The sequence below is a fragment of the Lissotriton vulgaris genome, chromosome 3_1 (genome assembly GCF_964263255.1).
Source record: "Lissotriton vulgaris chromosome 3_1, aLisVul1.2, whole genome shotgun sequence".
NCBI classification, from domain to species: domain Eukaryota; kingdom Metazoa; phylum Chordata; class Amphibia; order Caudata; family Salamandridae; genus Lissotriton; species Lissotriton vulgaris.
The window spans coordinates 371,303,784-371,323,868 of NC_141689.1; positions in this window are offsets into that span (position 1 = coordinate 371,303,784).

Genomic DNA, 20,085 nt, shown 5'->3' on the forward strand with positions numbered 1-20,085 from the left:
AGCTAGTTGTTCCCATATCTGTATGTTCAACAGAACTGATTTTTTTGTGACAGCATATTTGGTAAGCTTCTTGGTTACATTTGACGTTGTAAAGATGTTTGTTAGCACATATATAATTAATATGGTACTATTTTAGCACACAAAATATATATATATATATATATATATGTATATACATATATATATATATATACACACACATATATATACATATATATATATATGTATATATATAGTTATATATATATTCACTGAAAAAACCATTGGTTATAGACCATATATAGTTAGGGATTAGCCTTTTCAAAACCTTATTTTACTCACACAAAACCATTCAAATTTCATATATAGTTAGTTGCACTAACTATATATCGCGCACCCGCAATCCACTGCTGATGATGTCACATATTACATCATTCATGACATGGTTAGTGACATCACTGATGACATCACTGATGACATCTCAAATGACATCACTGATGACATCACTGATGACAACATCCAGTGACTGTATGTTTCTGTAAAGTTAAAATATGTCTTACATATTGAAGAATGAATGGATGTATAAGTGTCTGGATGAAGGATTTAGTAGGTGCATGACTGACTGTATGAGTGAGTGATTAAATGTGTCTCACTGAGTGCATGGGTTAGTGACTAAACTGTTTTAATTTGTGCATCATTATATCTGTTGTTCTACAAACTGCTGCATATGTTGATCAGTAGCTATATGAGTAACTGTATGGGTTATTCATTGGTTGTCCAAGTATTTGTATGGGAAACTGAGTGTGTGTGTATGGGTGGCTGGGAGGTGTGTGACTCTGTACATAGATGTGTGAGTAGTTGATTCACTATATGTATGGGTTCAAAAGTGCATGTGGAAACAGCTGTATGGGCGGTTGACTGTGCATGAGTGTATTAGTGAGTGAATGGATATCTCAGTGCTACATGTCAAAGTAAGTACATATGTAAAACACAGTACATGTGAGAGTTGACATATATAAATAACTGTGCATAAGAGCCAGTGAATGTGTGAGTGGCTGTATGGATCATTGTGAACATGTATCAGGGATTGTATAAGAGAGTAAATATGTGTTAGTATATGTTTGAGTAAGTAAGGTGTGTATAACTGTATAGTTGAGAAAATGGAGGTGTGATTGATTTTTTGCATAACTGACTAGGTGTGTGAGTAACTCCATGGATGAGTGACAGTCTGTGACTGTCTGTTTACACTGATTGTATCTAAGGTTATATTAGAGTCTGAAGAGGTTCATGGTATTATCACATGAATGATATCATCAGTGATGTGATCAGTCATGTCAAATGAGATGTTATCAGTGATTTTATCAGTGATGTCATTTGAGATGTCATCAGTGATGTCATTTGAGATGTCATCAGTGATGTCATTTGAGATGTCATCAGTGATGTCACTAACCATGTCATGAATGATGTAATATGTGACATCATCAGCAGTGGATTGCGGGTGCGCGATATATAGTTAGTGCAACTAACTATATATGAAATTTCAATGGTTTTGTGTGAGTAAAATAAGGTTTTGAAAAGGCTAATCCCTAACTATATATGGTCTATAACCAATGGTTTTTTCAGTGAATTTTCAAGGTTTTGTAAATGCTAATTCCTAACTATATATGGCCTATAACCTATGTTTTTTTCAGTGAATTTAATTAGTTTTTTAATAGCAAATATCAAAAGCTGTCAAATGTCAAGTACGTGATAGGTAAAAACTTTTTCGTGTTTATGCACGCTGATGTGCTTTGAACGCTGCCCCCCCCTCTTTTCTCTTAGTAGTACTCTCTCTTTGCAGATAGTGAAGAGTAGTTAACGCAGGCCTTTACCCCCGTTGTAATCCGTCGTGCCTGCTTGTCTCTCCATTTGATTGATTGTTATCCAAGCATTTACTGTTTTACAATTGATCCTCTTTGGTTCAATCTCTATTTACAAACAAGCACAAAGTAGCAATACTCTGTTTAGTCTTTGCAGATAGTGAAAAATCGTGAAAAATCATGTAAAAAAATAAAATTAATCGAGCAAAATCAGTAGGCCACTAATTGGATCTCTTTTTGACCTCGCTAAAATAGAAATATTAGGAACAACCCTTCATGAGAAATACGAAAATAGTGAGATGAACTGAGTTCCACACCATGAGGGCTGCAAGACAGCTCGGCTCCGTCACCCACCCCGCCCAAAATAACGACAAACCCTATGCAAATATTAAAAATATATACAACACACCAGCAAAGAAACAGGGTAAAACATTTTATTAAATAACTATTTACATAACTATTTGATACTTTTTATTGCCCGATCCGGCTAGCTCAATCGATCGAGCATGAAACTCATGCACTCTGATAGCAAGCGTTGCTACTGATGCTATGCAGACCAAAACTGGTTTTCAGTTTGTACATTTTTCTAGATTTTTCAATCCAAGGTTGGTTGAGTTTGTAGAACGATGGCTTCAGATTTTCAACATACGGTGTGGTGGCGCGGACTGGGAGGGGGCGCTTCGCTCCTGTCCCCTCCCCAGTAAGATTTTCATGCGTGAAAGTACGTTAATGGTTTTGGTCCCTGAGTTGCTTCGATGTCACTGCCATTCTCAAATGGCATAAGTTCTGCATGTTGGGTGCCATAGTTCAGAGTTCTGAGCAGCGCTTGTAACACTGTCTGAAGCTTATTTCCACCTACTGCAGCTTCACTATTCTCAAAGTAAGTGAGGGTCGTTTGTGGACCTGACTGCATTTGAAAACAATGTGATATGGTACCTCCCTAAACCGCTTGACGGAGGCCCCCGAGGGGCGGTGTGATGGCACGGACTCGGAGAAGACGCTTGGCTCCGACCCCCTCCCCAAGTCTTATAGCACCGGTTTAGCCTGAGATCGCCCCCGACATAGGCGGCCGGCTCCCGGGGTCCGGCGGAACTTTTTGCCTTTTGATGACTCTTCTATTCTGGACCTTGTCCCACAATCCATTTGACCTGAAGACACGCTGTAGTGGGGCGCCCCTTTACCGTTTTAGTTGCCATTCCGCCCGCTTTTGCTACACTGTGCCTCTTCCGCCATTCAGCTGTTTACCGCCCGCTCTTGCGACTACAGCGTCTCGCTCACCATGTAGTTGAGTTGCTCCCGCTCTTGCGATGCAACGATAAGCGATTGCCACAGGACTCTCAAAATGGCGGCCGGCTCTTCAGATTTGGGCGTGGTCCACTAAAATGGCCCTGGGACACCTTGGAACTCGGACGCTTCCCTGATAGGGCTTGGGTCCCATTCTCAAAAGCGTCCCCTCAGCCGTGAAGATTCTGCAAAAGTCTTGGGGGCCCCCGACTCCCGCAGGCTTCTGGTGGGGAGCGGCTGCCATGTTTGCTCGTGGAATGGCCACGACGGACCTACGAGATGGTAGTGCTCTCATGCTGACGCCAGCTTTAGTCTGAAACATCCAGAAACACTGTAGACTACCAATTCGATCAGTTCCGGTAGCGCCCCAACATGACCCGGTAGAGAAGAACTTGCCCTCCCCTCTTTGACTGATGGTTCTTGTTGCCTGTCCCCTCTGTTGTCATTTAACAGAACTTTTTGGACTGCTGAAAGGGGTTGTGTTCCGAACGCTGGTTGGTGGAGACATTTTGACTATATTCTTGACCTATGTTGTCGCGTAATGCGTTATATGACACGCCGCGTTAGCGCACCCGGAAGTGATCCGGGGCACGGCGCGCAGCGCGTAACGTAAGCATAACAGGTCATGTGACTTGTAAATAAAACTTTTTATTGGTTCATTTTACTTTTGTTATTTTAATAATGAAAAGCTTGGTCATATGACCTAAAAAATACGCTTTTTATTGATTTCGAACTTTTTTTTTTTAAACATATATGTTATAATATTCCAGGCTAATGTACTTTCCCGGAAAATTTACAACTGTCCTGCAAGTAAAATATATTCCTTTTTCGAGAAAAAGGGCGTTTCTTCGTTCCATGACGGAGCCGTTGAGTAAAAGAGACTCGGCCTGCTGTCTTAGTCGCCGATACGCCTGATTATCAGATTCTTATCGATCACTTTATGTTGCAGGAGTGGAAAACACAACTGCCCTTGACCATTTATCTTTACTGCGTTCCTACTTATTATACCTTTTATCCGTCATGTAATTGGACTGCTTTATTTCACTTGCCTTTTACTGATTCGAAAACAGTGACTAAAAGTAAAAACTTTACCAATGTAGATACTACTACCATGTTTTGTTTTAAAAACCTTTATTGTGAAAATGTCAGTATACAAATACGGGCCTATAACCACGTGGGCCGGCCACGGAGCAAACTGAAATCGTATATGATGAGGAGACATTTACATTATAGAGGAACGTAACGAGCGGGCCATTAGGTTGCAAGAACTAAGGTGTCTAACAGTTGCGGAATCGGTGGACGTACATTTTGTAATTAAAATACGACAGGGCCACTTACAAAAAAGTTATCTAGATATACATTTGCGGGCAAGTACCATGGGTGACGTTAATTCGAACTTTCAATAGTACAGTAATCAATAACACATCAGAACTTAATATCAATAGGGATGTCGAAATATTCAATCAATTCTCGTCCCCGCCCGCCATGAGCATCAAAACTGCATTCATATCTCGTGATATCAAGGTTGTTCAACCAGTACACAACAAGGAGTTACGAGTCCCATTTATACCGGCGCCATTTTGGGCGAGGCCGGGCAGGTCCAAGATATAGTCAAAATGTCTCCACCAACCATTGGCCAGACCAGAACCCCTTTCGGCCCTTTATGCTACAAGATGGTGTCTTCCATTCAGAAAATATTGTTGGCAGCATTTTGAAAGGAAAGATAAACAGCCGTTCTCCTAGTGAGTCTCACATTGTTACATTTAGGAAGAATGTTGAAGAGTAATATGTGGAAAATCTGAAGCCATTTTTCTACAAACTCTCAATCAGCCTTGGATGGAAAAAAAAATCCTGAAGAATGTACAAACTGAAAACCAATTTTTGTCTGTATAGCATCAACAGCAACGCTTGAGTCAGCTTTGTGTCAAGCCGCCATTTTCATTCAATCAATAGCGTCCCCCTGCACACATTCAGGGACCTGGTCGTGTCTTCAGGTGAAACGGATTGTGGGACAAGAAGCAGAAAGGAAAAGGAAAAAAGTTCCGCCGGACCTCGGGAGCCGGCCGCCTATGTCATGGGCGATCTTTGGCCACACTGTACCACAAGAGTGACCGCAACTCAGCTGGACACGCCGTCTTTCGGCGCAGCATTGTAGGATGGCCACACCAGTGCGGCAATTTGCTGGACACCACCTCGGTGCCATCCGGATCTCGGCGCGTTCGAGTCACTGTACCGCAAGAGTGACCGCAACTCAGCTGGACACGCCGTCTTTCGGCGCAACATTGTAGGATGGCCACACCAGTGCGGCAACTTGCTGGACACCACCTCGGTGCCATCCGGATCTCGGCGCGTTGTGCTGCCTTCGGCCTACTGTAGCCGCAAGTGCGGACGCAACTCAGTTGGACGGCGAGTGAAACGCTAAGGGGCGCTCCACTGCAGCCGAGGAGCCTCCATCTTGGGGGAGACGCACAGCCCCCACTGACTGATGCGACCTCACAGGCCAATGGGGCGCCCCACGCCGACTTTCGGCGCAGCATTGTAGGATAGCCACACCAGTGCAGCAACTTGCTGGACACTAACTCGGCGCGTTGTGCTGCCTTCGGCCTATTCGCACATCGGTCCGCTACTGACGCCGCCTCACGTGCCAACGGATTTTCTACGCTTTTTGTAGCCCTATGCGGCATAACAGGTCATGTGACTTGTTTATAAAACTTTTCATTGGTTCATTTTACTTTTGGTTTCCTAAAGATGGAAGGCTTGGTCATATGACCTAAAAATAACACTTTTCATTGGTTTAGAACATTTTTTTTTCCCAAACGATGAAAGCCCCACCTTGTTTCTGGATGATTCAGACTGAAGCTGGCGTCAGCATGAGAGCACAACCATCTCGTGGCTCCGTCGTGGTCATTCCGCGAGCAATCATGGCAGCCGCTCCCCACCGGAAGCCTGCAGGAGTCGAGGGCCCCCAAGACTTTTGTAGAATCTTCACGGCTGAGGGGACGCTTTCGAGAATGGAGCCCAAGCCCTAGCAGGCAAGCGTCCGAGTTCCAAGGTGTCCCAGGGCCATTTTAGTGGACCAGGCTCAAAACCGAAGAGCCGTCCGCCATTTTAAGAGTCCTGTGGCAGCCGCCTATCGCTGCACTGCAAGAGTGGGCGGAAGTCAACTACATGGTGAGCGAGACGCTGTAGCCGCAAAAGCGGGCGCAACTCAGCTGGATGGCCGCCACCTGGGGAGGCCCGTTCACGCCGCCTCCCCCACGCCCCCCCGGGCCGCCCCACGCCAATTTTCGGAGCAGCATTGTAGGATACCAAAACCAGTGCGGCAGTTTACTGGACATCACCTGGGTGCCTGTCGTACATGTTGTGTCAGCCATGGGACACTGGACACAGTGCCATCCACATCTCAGCGCGTTCTGCTGCCTTGGGACTATTCGCACAACAGACCGCTACTGACGAGGCCTCCCCCCGCACCACCCGGGACGCCCCACGCTGTTTTTCTGAGCTGCATTGTAGGAAACCAAAAACCAGTGCGGCACCCAGGTGACATCACCTGGGTGCCGTCCAGAACTCAGCACGCTGTGCTGCCTTGGGACTATTCGCACAAAAGACAGCTTCTGACCATTGTTGCTTTTTTTTGTTAAAAAATGTTTAAATGTATTTACAGTTTTTGTTGCGTTCGTTATATTTAAAAGTTAATAAAGTTTTATAATCCTACTTTGTTGGAGTGCTATATATTTTTAAAAAATCGGGTGAATGGGGCCTTGAATCGGGTTATTGTCATGTGTGGGCTTTGCAAGTGTACTGCTTCAGGATCGGACATTTCAAACTCAAATGCACGTTCTTTTTCTTACCTTTCCGAAGCATGGAGCGCAATAGCAGGCAGAGAAAGGGTGATGCAAGTGTTGAACACTGCCTGGCCTGGCAAGTTGCTGGCAGTGCCCCCCCCCCCCGCCCGCTCCTGAAAGAGGGCACACACACACCGCCGCCCCGAGTACTTCACAGATCTTTAAAAGACCATGCGCTTGTTAATGAGGCTTAAATGGTTTATCACCCCTTCTAGAACCCCTGCATCGACCCTCTGACGTTTCCTGGAAGAATTACCACGTAACACAATACCAAGCCCTGTCAGCTGAAACCCCCGAGGAATCGTGGGGCATATTATCAAGGGGGTTTATCTCCGCTTTTTTGGCTTTAAAAGCCAAGAAAGCGGAGATAAAATTATCTCCCTATTACCAAGCTGTCGCTAACACCAGTTAGAGACAGCTAAAAGGAGATAGCGACCATCTTGGGCCCCGCTTTGCATGTCAGTGATATTTATCACTAATGACATGCAAAGTGGGCGTGCCAAGATGTTAGCGACTGGAAACAGTCCCTAACATCGCTATCTCCTATTACCAACTTTTGGAGATATTCTTTTCTTTCTTTTCAAGAAGTGTGTCTCTTGGGGTGAATTTGGCCCTGTTTTTCGAATGTTTAAGCAGTTTTTTTGGATACCCCCTCTCTGCCATCTCACTGCAGAATCTATTTGCATGGGAGTCAAAATCACAAAGATTAGTACAATTTCGCTGTATCCTCAGCAATTGCCCAAAAGGCAAATTGTTTTTCAGGGATTGAGGATGCGAACTGCTGTAGTGCAGAATGGTATTCCGGTCAGTTTCCTTCTTGTGCAAGGAGGTAGTCAACTTAGAGGGTGACACATTTGTACATAATGGCATTAGATGGAAGCATGATTGCTTCACGAATTGTAAGACTCGGAATGTTGTCTATGCGGTGGTTTGCCCGTGTAACAGAGTATATATAGGCAAAACAAATCAGCCCATTAATGTTCGGATTACCCAACATCGCTCCCGGCTTAAGAAAAAAGTCCAGACTGCCCCAATGGTGGAACATTTCATTACTCACGGCCACTCTGAGAATGACTTCAAATGGACCACACTGGCATGAATTGACCCCAAACACTTCCAAGATGTGGAGACAATGCTGTTGCGCAAGGAGGCGTATCTAATCCTAAAATTTGACAGCGTTAATAAGGGTCTAAACAGCCTTAGTGAAATAAATAGGGCGTAAAATACTTTGTGCCTGTTGGCGGACACTACATGTCCCATAATGCACCAGAATGGTTCCCAAAAACTCCTGGATTATTTTTCTGAGACTACAGGTCCCATCATACATCAGTACCTGGCCGGCGGTCTGATTGGCTCCTTCTCCAACCATATGTTCTGAGCTTCAAGACCGGCGACGCCCAGGGACACTCATACCCCTAGGTTTGTCGTGGTGGAGCGAGCACACTGATCGGAGGCTTTCTAAACAATTTGCGGTAAGCACGGGAGCAGCCACTTTTAAACTGCCATATAATGGTTTTAAGCACAGAAAGAACAACGCGGTAACATGTTCCCCCCCTTTTCCTACCCCCACAGTTACTGGTCTCTGTGTGGTGAAATGCGGACTTAAAATTGGAACCCCCACTAAGGCCACCACGGACCGGTGTTTAAGTAAGTGTTTTTTCTGTAAATTACCCACACGCGATCAGCTTTGTTGCTGCCACTGGTCACATATAAAGTACAGAAACGGCAACGCGGTAATACATTGCCCTTTTCCTTACCCTCACAGAAAATTTCCTAACTGCTCCCAGTGTGGAGAAAAGCGGCCTTGAAATCGGAACCCCCATTGAGGTCACCGCAGATCGGTGTCTAAGTAAGTGCATCTTTTCAAGCCTTAAAATGTACACGCGATCAGCGTGGTAGTGAGCGAGCAGGGTTCTAAGTCGCATCTTGTTACCTTGTTTCAGAAAACATAAGAACTTCACCACACGTGGCGAAGACGTGGCTTAGCTTCCAGAATTAACACAGGTAAATTAGCAATAGGAGAGCTTTTTTTGTAAGCAATTCCTTCCCGTGTACCTTTGAAGGTACTTACCCATCCTATTACTCTGTTGCAGCGTAGGCCACCAATGCATAGACGACATTTCCCACCTAAACAGGATTGACAGTGGGCAGGATTTATACAAGGTATGAATTTCACAAACTCACTGTTCTGAGAGTAGTGGGAAGAGGACCCGCTAGATAGTAAATACCCTATTTTGTTTTTCATTTTAACAGTTCCCATGGACTAGATTCAGTTTGCCCTGACGAGAATTCTGCAAGTCGCTAATCAGGATTCGAAACGCGTCGGCATCCCCTTTTGTTGTGTCTGGCCAGTTGGCCATTGTTATTTGTTGCTGACATTGGCAATGCTCCTGATAAATAATTGATTAGCTCATGTTCAGGTCATGGGAGTGTAACTGTGTAGAAAGTTGTGTTTTACCTTCTCCCTGTGTTCCTAAGCACCTTTTTTTCATAAATGCACAAGATTGTATGGTCCATGTATTCATGTTAATGTTTTCTAATGTCTAAAATCACTGTTTTTCTATTTGTTTATCACATGTTTGGTTTATTGGACATTTATAGTAAATGTTTTGAAATTTCGCATGGCTAAGACGTGAGGTTGATAGTGGTCTTAGTTCTGTTTTTTTGCGAATTGTTTCTGTAAACTAAGTACAAAGTTGAAAACATAAACTATTTTTTGTAAACGAACAGGCTGTGGTTTACTTGTACATAAACCAGTGTGTACTTGAAGCAGCATGGAGGCATAGGCAAATACTTCTATTTCATATTGTGTGGCCCTCCCTACCCTCCTTCCCCTTGGGCCCAGCCACCCTTCTTCTCTGAGCAGTTCTTAGCCATGTTATCCAATGGGAGGTGGATAACATGGCTAAGAGCATTTGCTCGATAATGCATGAATATCGCTGACTTTTCAGCGATATTCATGCATTGCGGCCGTTTTTTATCGCATTTGCGATAAACCTTGCTAATAGCAAGGTTTATCTGCGATAAAAATCGCCGATGTGCGGCGATAATTTTTGTCTCTAAACAAGTTAGAGACAAAAATTATCGCTAGTTGTTGGTAATATGCCCCCGGGTTTTTGCTTGCAGAAATCGGGAGGCGGGAGACTAGCACTGAAATCAGTAGTCTCACGCCTGAATCGGGAGGATTGGCATGTCTGGATTCTCTACAGCTGGGGCCATACACTACATCCGCAGGGCTAGGTGATAGACTGGGACCGGCCTGGCATCTAAAATGGCTGCCGTGCACGACAAAATTGTGGCATTGGAAAAAAGGCAAGATGGCGCAGACAATGTTTATCAATAAGGATTCATTTATAACAAAATATTTTATCGCACTGACAAATTGGCGGTCAACACTTCCTGATTTCCATCGATTCGAACGTTAACAGACGTCACGCAGCAAAAAAAAAAAAAAGCTCACGCACAGCCGCTGGAAGACATGTATCAACGTATATGAGCCTCCTCAGCCACCCTCAGAAAAAATAAGGGATCAGGATACGTCTCCCGCACCCCCTTATACCTAGTAATTTAATTAAAACGAAACACAAAATGGCGAATTCCCGTTTCGCTACCAGTTTGCGGCCCAGTTCACGGCCCAGTTCGCGGCCCGGGAAGCGCTTCTACCGTGAAAAATAATTTTTTTTTTATTTTCCCCACGGGACCCTTTAATAACCCCAACAACATTCCTAGGGGGTCAAGAGGGGTATACCTTGCCCCCTTTCATTAAATTCCCCCTTCGTTTTTCACCTCTTCTTCTCTCTCGATCCTACCGAGAGTTAAGATGGCGGCCGCTCCGGACTGTTTAGAATGTTGACAGACACCGGAGAGCCAATCAGCTTCGCATCGCAAAGTTCCGTTTCGCGAAAAGTAAGCGGACCGGAGCGCAGCCCGGAGCGCTGTTACAGATATATATCTTGTTTTGAACGTTAATTTCTCAAAATCCACTTGAGCACATATATTGAGACCTAGCAAAGGCACATCGGGCTAACAGTCCCTACAATTTTGCCAAGTTTCGTGCAAATCCATTCAGCCGTTCGAGCTAAAAGTGAGGCCAACCGCCCTATGGAAATTAACATGGGGAAAACGCGTTTTGGGACCCCTCTTTTTTCTCGGCCCCCCCTTGCCGAAACCCCCCAAATTTTCAGGGGCTGCTCAGAAACAAAATGTGCCATTTTCCTGAAAATTTCAGCCGATTCCGTCCACAAACGCCAAAGTTATTAGACATAGAATTTTCAAAAGTTCCATAGACAAAAAATCCTGACTATATATACCTACTGGCGACACGCCAGTAGGTAATATATATATATATATATATATATATATATATATATATATATATATATATATATACATATATATATATATATATATACATATATATATATATATATATATATATATATATATATATAATTTTTTTTTTGAACACCCAGTCCTGCTCCCAAAGAAGAAGGCACGCACACAAAGCTGTCAGGATATGGCAAATTTATTGCATGGGTCTCCCTCGACCCCAAACTCAGAGAGACGCGTTTCGCCATCGCAGAAGGCTTTCTCAATGTCAAGTCAAGTCAAGTCAGAGAATTTATATAGCGCACTACGTACCCAGAGGGTCTCAAGGCGCTTAGACAGGGGAGGAGGATTACTTGTCAAATATCCACGTTTTAAGTTGCTTTCTGAATGCTAGGTGGTTCTGGGTAAGGCGAAGGTAAGCGGGGAGTGAGTTCCATGTTTTAGCAGCCAGGTATGAGAAGGATCTGGTGGTCTTGTTGATGCGAGGTACAGTGGCGAGGCCTTGGCTGGAAGAACGTAGTTGGCGGTAGGGGGTGTAGAAGGACAGTCGTGAGTTGAGGCATTCTGGTCCGATGTCGTGGAGTGATTTGTGTGCGTGGGTTAGCAGTCGGAAAGTGATCCTCTTATTGACGGGTAGCCAGTGGAGGTATTTAAGGTGACCAGAGATGTGTTCGTTGCGTGGGATGTCTAATATGATCCTGGCTGAGGCGTTTTGGATTCGTTGGAGTTTCTTCTGGAGTTTAGCGGTGGTGCCTGCGTAGAGGGTGTTTCCGTAGTCCAGCCGGCTCGTGACCAGAGCATGGGTGACTGTTTTCCTTGTTTCGGTGGGGATCCAGCGAAATGTTTTTCTGAGCATGCGAAGAATGTTGAAGCAGGAAGAGGATACGGCGCTGACTTGTCTGTTCATTGAGAGTGAAGAATCCAGGATGACGCCTAGGTTCCGTGCGTGGTCTGTCGGGATGGGTGCTTTTCCGAGGGCTTCCGGCCACCAGGAGTCGTCCCATGCAGAGGGGGATGTCCCTAAGATGAGGACTTCTGTTTTGTCTGAGTTCAGTTTCAGGCGGCTTTGTTTCATCCATTCGGCAACTTCTTTCATTCCTTCGTGTAGGTTAGTTTGGCGGTGCTGGGGTCATTGGTGAGAGAAAGGATTAGTTGAGTGTCATCCGCGTAAGAGATGATGTTGAGGTTGTGTTGGCGGGCGATGGCCGCGAGGGGGCTCATGTATACGTTGAAGAGGGTGGGGCTGAGTGAGGATCCTTGTGGTACGCCACAGATGACTTCAGTGGCCTCGGATCTAATTGGCGCCAAAAATGCATAGGTGTTTAAAGCCCTTCCCACCAAGCGCAGGCATCAACATAGAAAAAATACTCTTGCAAAGAGATCTTTACATTAATAACAGCATAAATGCAGTATTGTAAATGCCTATGACATCACTGGTCAACGAATATGTAAAAAATAAGCACAAATAATGTTATATTTCGCAGCTAAATACCAAACTAGCATAATATGCACCTTTTATCTTCAATAAGCACATAAACATGAACTTAAAGTCGCCTGCCATGGTGATCACTTATCAGGCAATCGAAGCACAGCGCCAACCTCTCACATTGTATTGCCAGCCTATTTGTTATATATATTTAAATAAAAATGTATTAAAATCGTGCTGCACAAATGCTCAAATGTAACAAAGATGAGACAAGATATCACCATTTCACATTTCAAAGACATGAGTCCAGCGGAAATCAGCATTTGTCACACATTGGGATAACAACATCCTCCTGTATTCCGGAATTTTCACTGGTCAGTTTTTCAAGTCTCCAACAGTAGTAACAGCATAATGCTGACACTCGCACTATATATATATATATATATATATATATATATATATATATATATATATATATATATAACACATTCCTATTATATAATAGTATAATACATAATTTTATAAAGTGTTATTCATATATACATATATTAGAATAATTTTCATATTAATCAATTTTGTACCGCTTTGTTCGCCATAAGTTGGCAGGGTATACTCAGACGCGAGTCCCTTGCTCACTTTGCCACTGGATTCAAGCAAGCCGGGCTGAAGACAGCTGAAATGCCAGAAGCCGGTCCTCAGAAGTTTGTTTCCGGTCCAGGGAAGGCATGGCTTGGCAGTTCGGGCTGGACTATTCCCATGAGGCACGGGGTCAGACTGATTTGCATATGGCCATGTCTGAACTGGGGTGGCAGAGTGGGCTAAAGAACAGTGATGGATTAAACCCAGATCTGTTGACTGGGTGTGAGTGTTTGTTTGGTTCAGATGCTCCGTCCATCACCACCCCCTTTTGTACCGCTTTGTTCGCCATAAGTTGGCAGGGTATTCTCAGACGTGAGTCCCTTGCTCACTTTGCCACTGGATTCAAGCAAGCCGGGCTGAAGACGGCTGAAATGCCAGAAACCAGTCCTTGGAAGTTTGTTTCCGGTCCAGGGAAGGCATGGCTTGGCAGTTCGGGCGGGACTGTTCCCATGAGGCACAGGGTCAGACTGATTTGCATATGACCATGTCTGAACTGGGGTGGCAGAGTGGGCGAAAGAACGGTGATGGATTAAACCCAGATCTGTTGACTGGGTGTGAGTGTTTGATTGGTTCAGATGCTCCGTCCATCACCACCCCCTTTTGTACCGCTTTGTTCGCCATACGTTGGCAGGGTATGCTCAGACGTGAGTCCCTTGCTCACTTTGCCACTGGGTTCAAGCAAGCCGGGCTGAAGACGGCTGAAATGCCAGAAACCGGCCCTCGGAAGTTTGTTTCCGGTCCAGGGAAGGCATGGCTTGGCAGTTCGGGCTGAACTGTTCCCATGAGGCACAGGGTCAGACTGATTTGCATATGGCCATGACTGAACTGGGGTGGCAGAGTGGGCTAAAGAACGGTGATGGATTAAACCCAGATCTGTTGACTGGGTGTGAGTGTTTGATTGGTTCAGATGCTCTGTCCATCACCACCCCCTTTTGTACCGCTTTGTTCGCCATAAGATGGCAGGGTATGCTCAGACGTGAGTCCCTTGCTCACTTTGCCACTGGATTCAAGCAAGCCGGGCTGAAGACGGCTGAAATGCCAGAAACCGGTCCTCGGAAGTTTGTTTCCGGTCCAGGGAAGGCATGGCTTGGCCGTTCGGGCTGGACTGTTCCCATGAGGCACGGGGTCAGACTGATTTGCATATGGCCATGTCTGAACTGAGGTGGCAGAGTGGGCTAAAGAACAGTGATGGATTAAACCCAGATCTGTTGACTGGGTGTGAGTGTTTGATTGGTTCAGATGCTCCGTCCATCACCACCCTCTTTTGTACCGCTTGGCTCTTGAAACAGATCATGCCCCAGGAGCCTCTGGGTCCACGGAAATCGATATGCCCCCAAGCACTGGACCACAGGCCTCTCTCCACCCCCCCCCCTCCAGCCCTCATCACGCACCGACCTCTGGGTGGGGGATCTGAACCTCTCCCTCCTGGGACCCGGGGCTCCGATCTGCTGCAACTGGTGCTCTTGCTCCGTGCTGGCTGCCATGACTCCTCCTCTTTTCCCAGATGCAGTGGGGGGGCAGGCACCGGCAATGTGCCTCGTGCCTCCCTCTGCACGAGTCAGGCTGCGGCGCCGGCAGGGCTCTCTCTCCGCATGGGAGCCCCGCCTTTCTCTTCACCCGGGCTCCCGTGTCTGCGTGGTATCTCAACATTTCTGTCCAAGGCCCCCCCCCCCCATCTGCCGACACTTAGCCACGAGCACAGTAGAGTGTTATCCATTTGCTTTGCTGTAGGAAATGGGTGAACCTGAAACCAGGAAGAGGGAAACTTGGATTTCTTGGGGATTTCCCAGCTAAAGGGACATATCGTCGGAAACGGTTCGTCCAAACTGTACTTCATGTACTCTCCTTAAATCGTTCTTTGCGGGGGGTGGTTGCCCGGGAGCGCCTATTCCTGGTGTCCCAGCTGCCCGCTAAATTATGTTAAGGTGGTAGTGCTGAGGTTGCCTCTCATAGTGAATTGTGCATGCCCTGGGCAAGCAACCCGCACCGCTGCGGAACTACCAGAGTCTTGACTTGACATCTCGAGCCTTCTTAATCTTTAGGTGTGCTGGAGATGGTTGACTTGTGTTGCACATTGTTGCAACGACTCTTACACCTTGCTTAGATTTAGATTAGCGTATCGGCCGTCTGTTGGGTGACGATGGGGGGTGTGACCGAGCCCTCCCGGGAGGACCGTGCGTCGCTTACTTCCTCGTCAAAGGTGAACATGTGGAGCTTTCTCCACGTCCGAGTTGTCCTCTTTCGATCTCCCCATTGCCGCTGCTTGTAATGCCCTCTGTCGTTCTGCTATTATTTGCTCCAGGTCCGGCTAGCGCTGGGTGAGGGAATCTACATGAGAGCTCAGCTGTGTGAGGGTAACCTTCTTATGCTGATGCCTGCGGTCGCTCGCCGGTTTGCTACTCCTTGTGTGGTGGCGATCGTCCGGCCCTGCAATCCGCTGGTCCACCGAGTCTCTGGCTTCCTCTGGGTCATTGAAGAAGTGTGTCGCTCCATAATGCAGAATTTGGACCGAGCCCGTCGCGGATGGCCCCCCGAGCCACCGCAACGTGTTTGATCTCCAAAAAGGTGGCCCTTTGCTGCAGTACTGCATGCGAGTAGTCTGGGAATAGCATTACACGTTTATCTTCCACCTGAAGTGGTCCCTTCTGTCTAGCTGCTTGAAGTATAGTGTCTCTTTCCTTATAATGGAGCAATTTCAGGAGGAAGGGCCGAGGCGGAGACCCTGGCTTCAGTTTTCGGGCTGGTACTCGATGTGCCCTTTCTATAGAGACATATGGAGTCAGATCCGCTGTTGGGGTGAATGTCTTAATCCACGCTTCCATATATCTAACTGGCTTAGCCCCTTCCACTCCCTCCGGCAGGTTTAAGATGCGGATATTACTCCTCCGAGAGCGGCCTTCCAAATCGTCCGTTTTACTTTCCAGGGACCGCACCATTTGTTGCATTTCTTGTATGGCGACTTGATGGGACTGTATGCTCGGCTCTATGGCTTGGATCGTCTTCTCGCCCTGCTTGACCTTGTCCCGGAGTTTCCGGAGGTCGTCCCGGAGGAAATTGAGATCTGTGGCCAGCTCTCCAAATCTGTTTTCCATTGACACCCTGGATTGTTCAATTGCTGTGCGCACTTTGTCTAATTTATTGGACATGGCTTCGGCGTGGGAGGGTTCTCCTTTGGAGTGGACGGTCCCAGATCCTGGGGTGTTCTGCCTCGGATGCGATGCTTGCGGTATTCCTGTTGCGTTTTGGCGCCCCATTTAGCCTATGGTTGCGACAGACAGGCTTCCGGTCCATGCCTCAAGTCCTGGCACAGAGGGAGGGGGTGCCAGAGGTCACCTGTTTTCCTTTCTAGGCGTGATGATTGCACTGCACTGAGGAATGCAGCTAAGCCGTGTTTGACATGGTCTCCCCTCGGTTCTGATCCCCCCAGTTGCTGTCCCTGGGCCCCTCAAATAGAAGGATCAGAGGGGGAGTGGGGGATAGGTTCTCCGTCAGCGGCGGGTATAGTACCAGCGGCCGCGTCCCCCGCCGTTCTTTGCTTCGGTGGTTACAGCGCCAGAAACTGATCCCTACGAACTTTCTTACTGTGATCTTCTAATATCCGTATCTATATCTCTGGGGCTCCTCTGTCGCACATCTCGGGGCCTGGCGCCAGACAGGGGAAGGGCCGCAGTGTGATTCTTGCTGGGATCTGGCGGAATGGCTGGTGGTGTAGGTGGCAGAAGTGTGGCTCGCTTAATGGCTCTGGGTGATGGGGTTGCTCCACTAGTGGCCGCCTTCTCGCAGGTGCACGACTTCAGTGGTGGTGGCCTCCTTGGTCATCTTCAGGGGGACCGGTGAGAGGATGCCCCCGGTGGGAGGAGGGGGGAACCATCTGATTGGCGCCGTGGAGGGCTCCGATGGAAAAATTAGGCTGCCTGTTTGCTGATACCCCCTCGCCCAGGCCTCTCCTCCCCTCCGCTCCGCGACACTCGGCGCCGAATGGAGGGGGACCCCGGCTCCCAGCCCTGGGCGGACAACGAGCAAGGCAATCCCTGGGGGCGAGTCTATAGAGTCACGGTGGGTGGTATGGTGACCTCCAGTGGCAAAAAAACCTGTCCCCCTAGCCCCACATGCCTCAGAGTGCTACCTGCGAGGACAGGCGTGTGTTGTACATGGCAGCTCCAGGCGATGGATCTGCACAGCAGGGAAGGGGTGTAGAGCAGCATCAATGCCAGGCTGCAGGTTTGGACTGCCTCCCTGTGTGTGCCCCCCTGCGTCGCGGTTCCCGACGCCACGTGGGGAGGTGGGAAGGGAAGCCACAGCTCAGTGATCCAGCAGAGCAGGCCGCAGATTCAGCAAAGCAGGCCGCTGGGTGAGGCTGCAAGTGTACTGCAGCGTGTGTACGGAGTTCCCGTGTTTCCCCTAGCATCACGGGTGCTGTGGTGTCTTCTGCTGCACCCCCAGCAAGATTTGCATCAGTGTGGGTTGCCAAACGGAGGCCAGCTGAGTTTAGCGCCGCGGGGGTTCAAGCAGGCGACGGGTTGGTCAGTGGCGCAGGGTCTCCCCACCTCGGGAGATCCACGAGGCTGCCCAAGTCCAGCGATGCACTCTCACCTGGGAGTTTTGGATGCCGCCGCCACATCCCGTTGTGCCTGTCCTCACTGGCCAGGACCGAGCCTGTCGCGGATGGCCCCCCGAGCCACCGCAGCGGGTTGCCGATGTCCCAACACCACCGCCTCAGAGGGTTGGGCTCTCGGTGGGGGCCGCCATTTTGTGTCCACTGCTGAGGCGTCAGGGAGACCGCTCACTTCGTGCAGGACAGATCATCACCCCACATTTCCAGGTCAGGGGAGGGGCTGGAGGGTGCCGCTTAAGTAGGCGTCTAGGCTAGGGGGTTTAAGATGGTTTCCGGCATCAATGGGCTTAGATGGCGCAGGCAGCCAGGTAGAGCTCTAGGGAGGCACGTCTGCCATCTTGGCGCACCAAGCCTGCCCCCAAGGGACAAGCACCTTAAATTTACATATAACATCAGCAAGAACGAGGCTGTCTTCTTGGACCTGGTAATCACCCTAGATGAAGAAGGAATGCGAACAAAGGTTCATAACAAACTTACTGACAAAATCAGTCTTCTCATCTACGAGAGTTTTCACCCAAGAACACTGAGACGTATCTCCCAGTGGGTCAGTTCCTCCGTGTGAGGAGGAACTGCTCATCAGTTGAGACTAAGCATGGGCGAATTTTGCGAATCTCGCGTTCGCGAATTTTGCGGATTTGCGAACTCGCAATCCGCAAAATCCGCGAATTCTCGCGAATTTGCGGATTTTTTTTTGTGTGTTCGCGCGGGTTTCTGCCAGTTCGCGAGGGTTTTGTACAATTTCGCAAAACGCGAACTTACCTGTCGGGTCGCAAGTTTCGCGAACTTGTTGTTTCTACGTGTCCAGCCTGTTTGGGACACTCTTCTTCATCACTGCCACTCTCTGTCACCAATGCCACTCTCTGAGTTCTCATGCCACCCTCTGGCCCACCCATGCCATCCTCTGTTTCATCACAGCACCCTCTGGTTGTCCAGTCAGTGTACATTATTGTGGCAACGCAAGCACACCTTCCCTGCCTAAAGTGACCTGAATTCCTTTGGGGCTGATTAATGTGTCACAGAATATTTTTTTAGCTGGCACCTGCTTCCTTAGTGCTTCCTGATTAGTGATCTTTTGCACTTGCTAAGTGCTTTCATTGTTGCAAAATTAGTTACAACACCTGCCCTGCCCCAACTGACAATAATGAATTAGGGGCTGATTAATGGATTTGAACCTCCAGCCTGGCTCCTGCTTGTCTCCCTTAGCTGTAATTCAGGACCTTTGTGGCATATGTGTAACTATTCTGAGGTTCAGAGCAGGGTCACATAATAGTTGCAACTGGCAACTGAACTCTGGAGGGGCCCCTCAGGAAGCACTACAGGAAATGGCTACTAATGATGAGCCTGAACTTTTGAACCTGGTAAGTAGTTTCAGTTTTGCTAAGATCGTATTTCTGCAATTTTGCGCTTATTCGCGGGGCGCGTAGTTGTACTGGGAAGCCGCGAACTCACGCGAACAGTGCGAGCAAGCCATGAAATCCGCTGCTCGCGGATTTGCGGATTTTGCGGGAGATTCGCGAATCTCGCGGATTGCGAATTTACCGAAAATCCGCAAAATCCGCGAGCGAAACGGATTTTCCGCCCATGCTTAGTTGAGACGTATGACAACCAAGCCCAGTCTTTGGAAGACAAACTGATCCAACGCCACTATCCAAAGAAAATGGTTGCGAGGGCAAGAAAAAGAGTCCGGAACAATAACCGTGTAGCCTTACTGGAGCACCATGACAGGGAAGAGAATAGCAAAATAGTATGTGTTACCACATACTCCCCGATTTCCAACAAAGTCGAGAATATCATTCAGAAACACTGGCATATATAGAAAGGGGCAGGAAAACAATGGACTGCACCTATGTTCGCGTTCAAAAGAAAGTCAAACATCCGGGGTGAACTAGTCCATCCACAATCCCCTCAAAAGAGCCTCAGACCCAACCAACTCTGTGGGATCAAAACAGACCCGCTGGCCACTACCCTTGTGGGAATTTTGTGGCATGTCAGTACACCCACCAAACTAAGGAGGTGGATATAAACATGGACAGACCCTGGAATCTGAAGAATCTGACGAATTGCAACAGCGAAAATGTGAATAATCTAATCAGATGCCACTGCAACCTT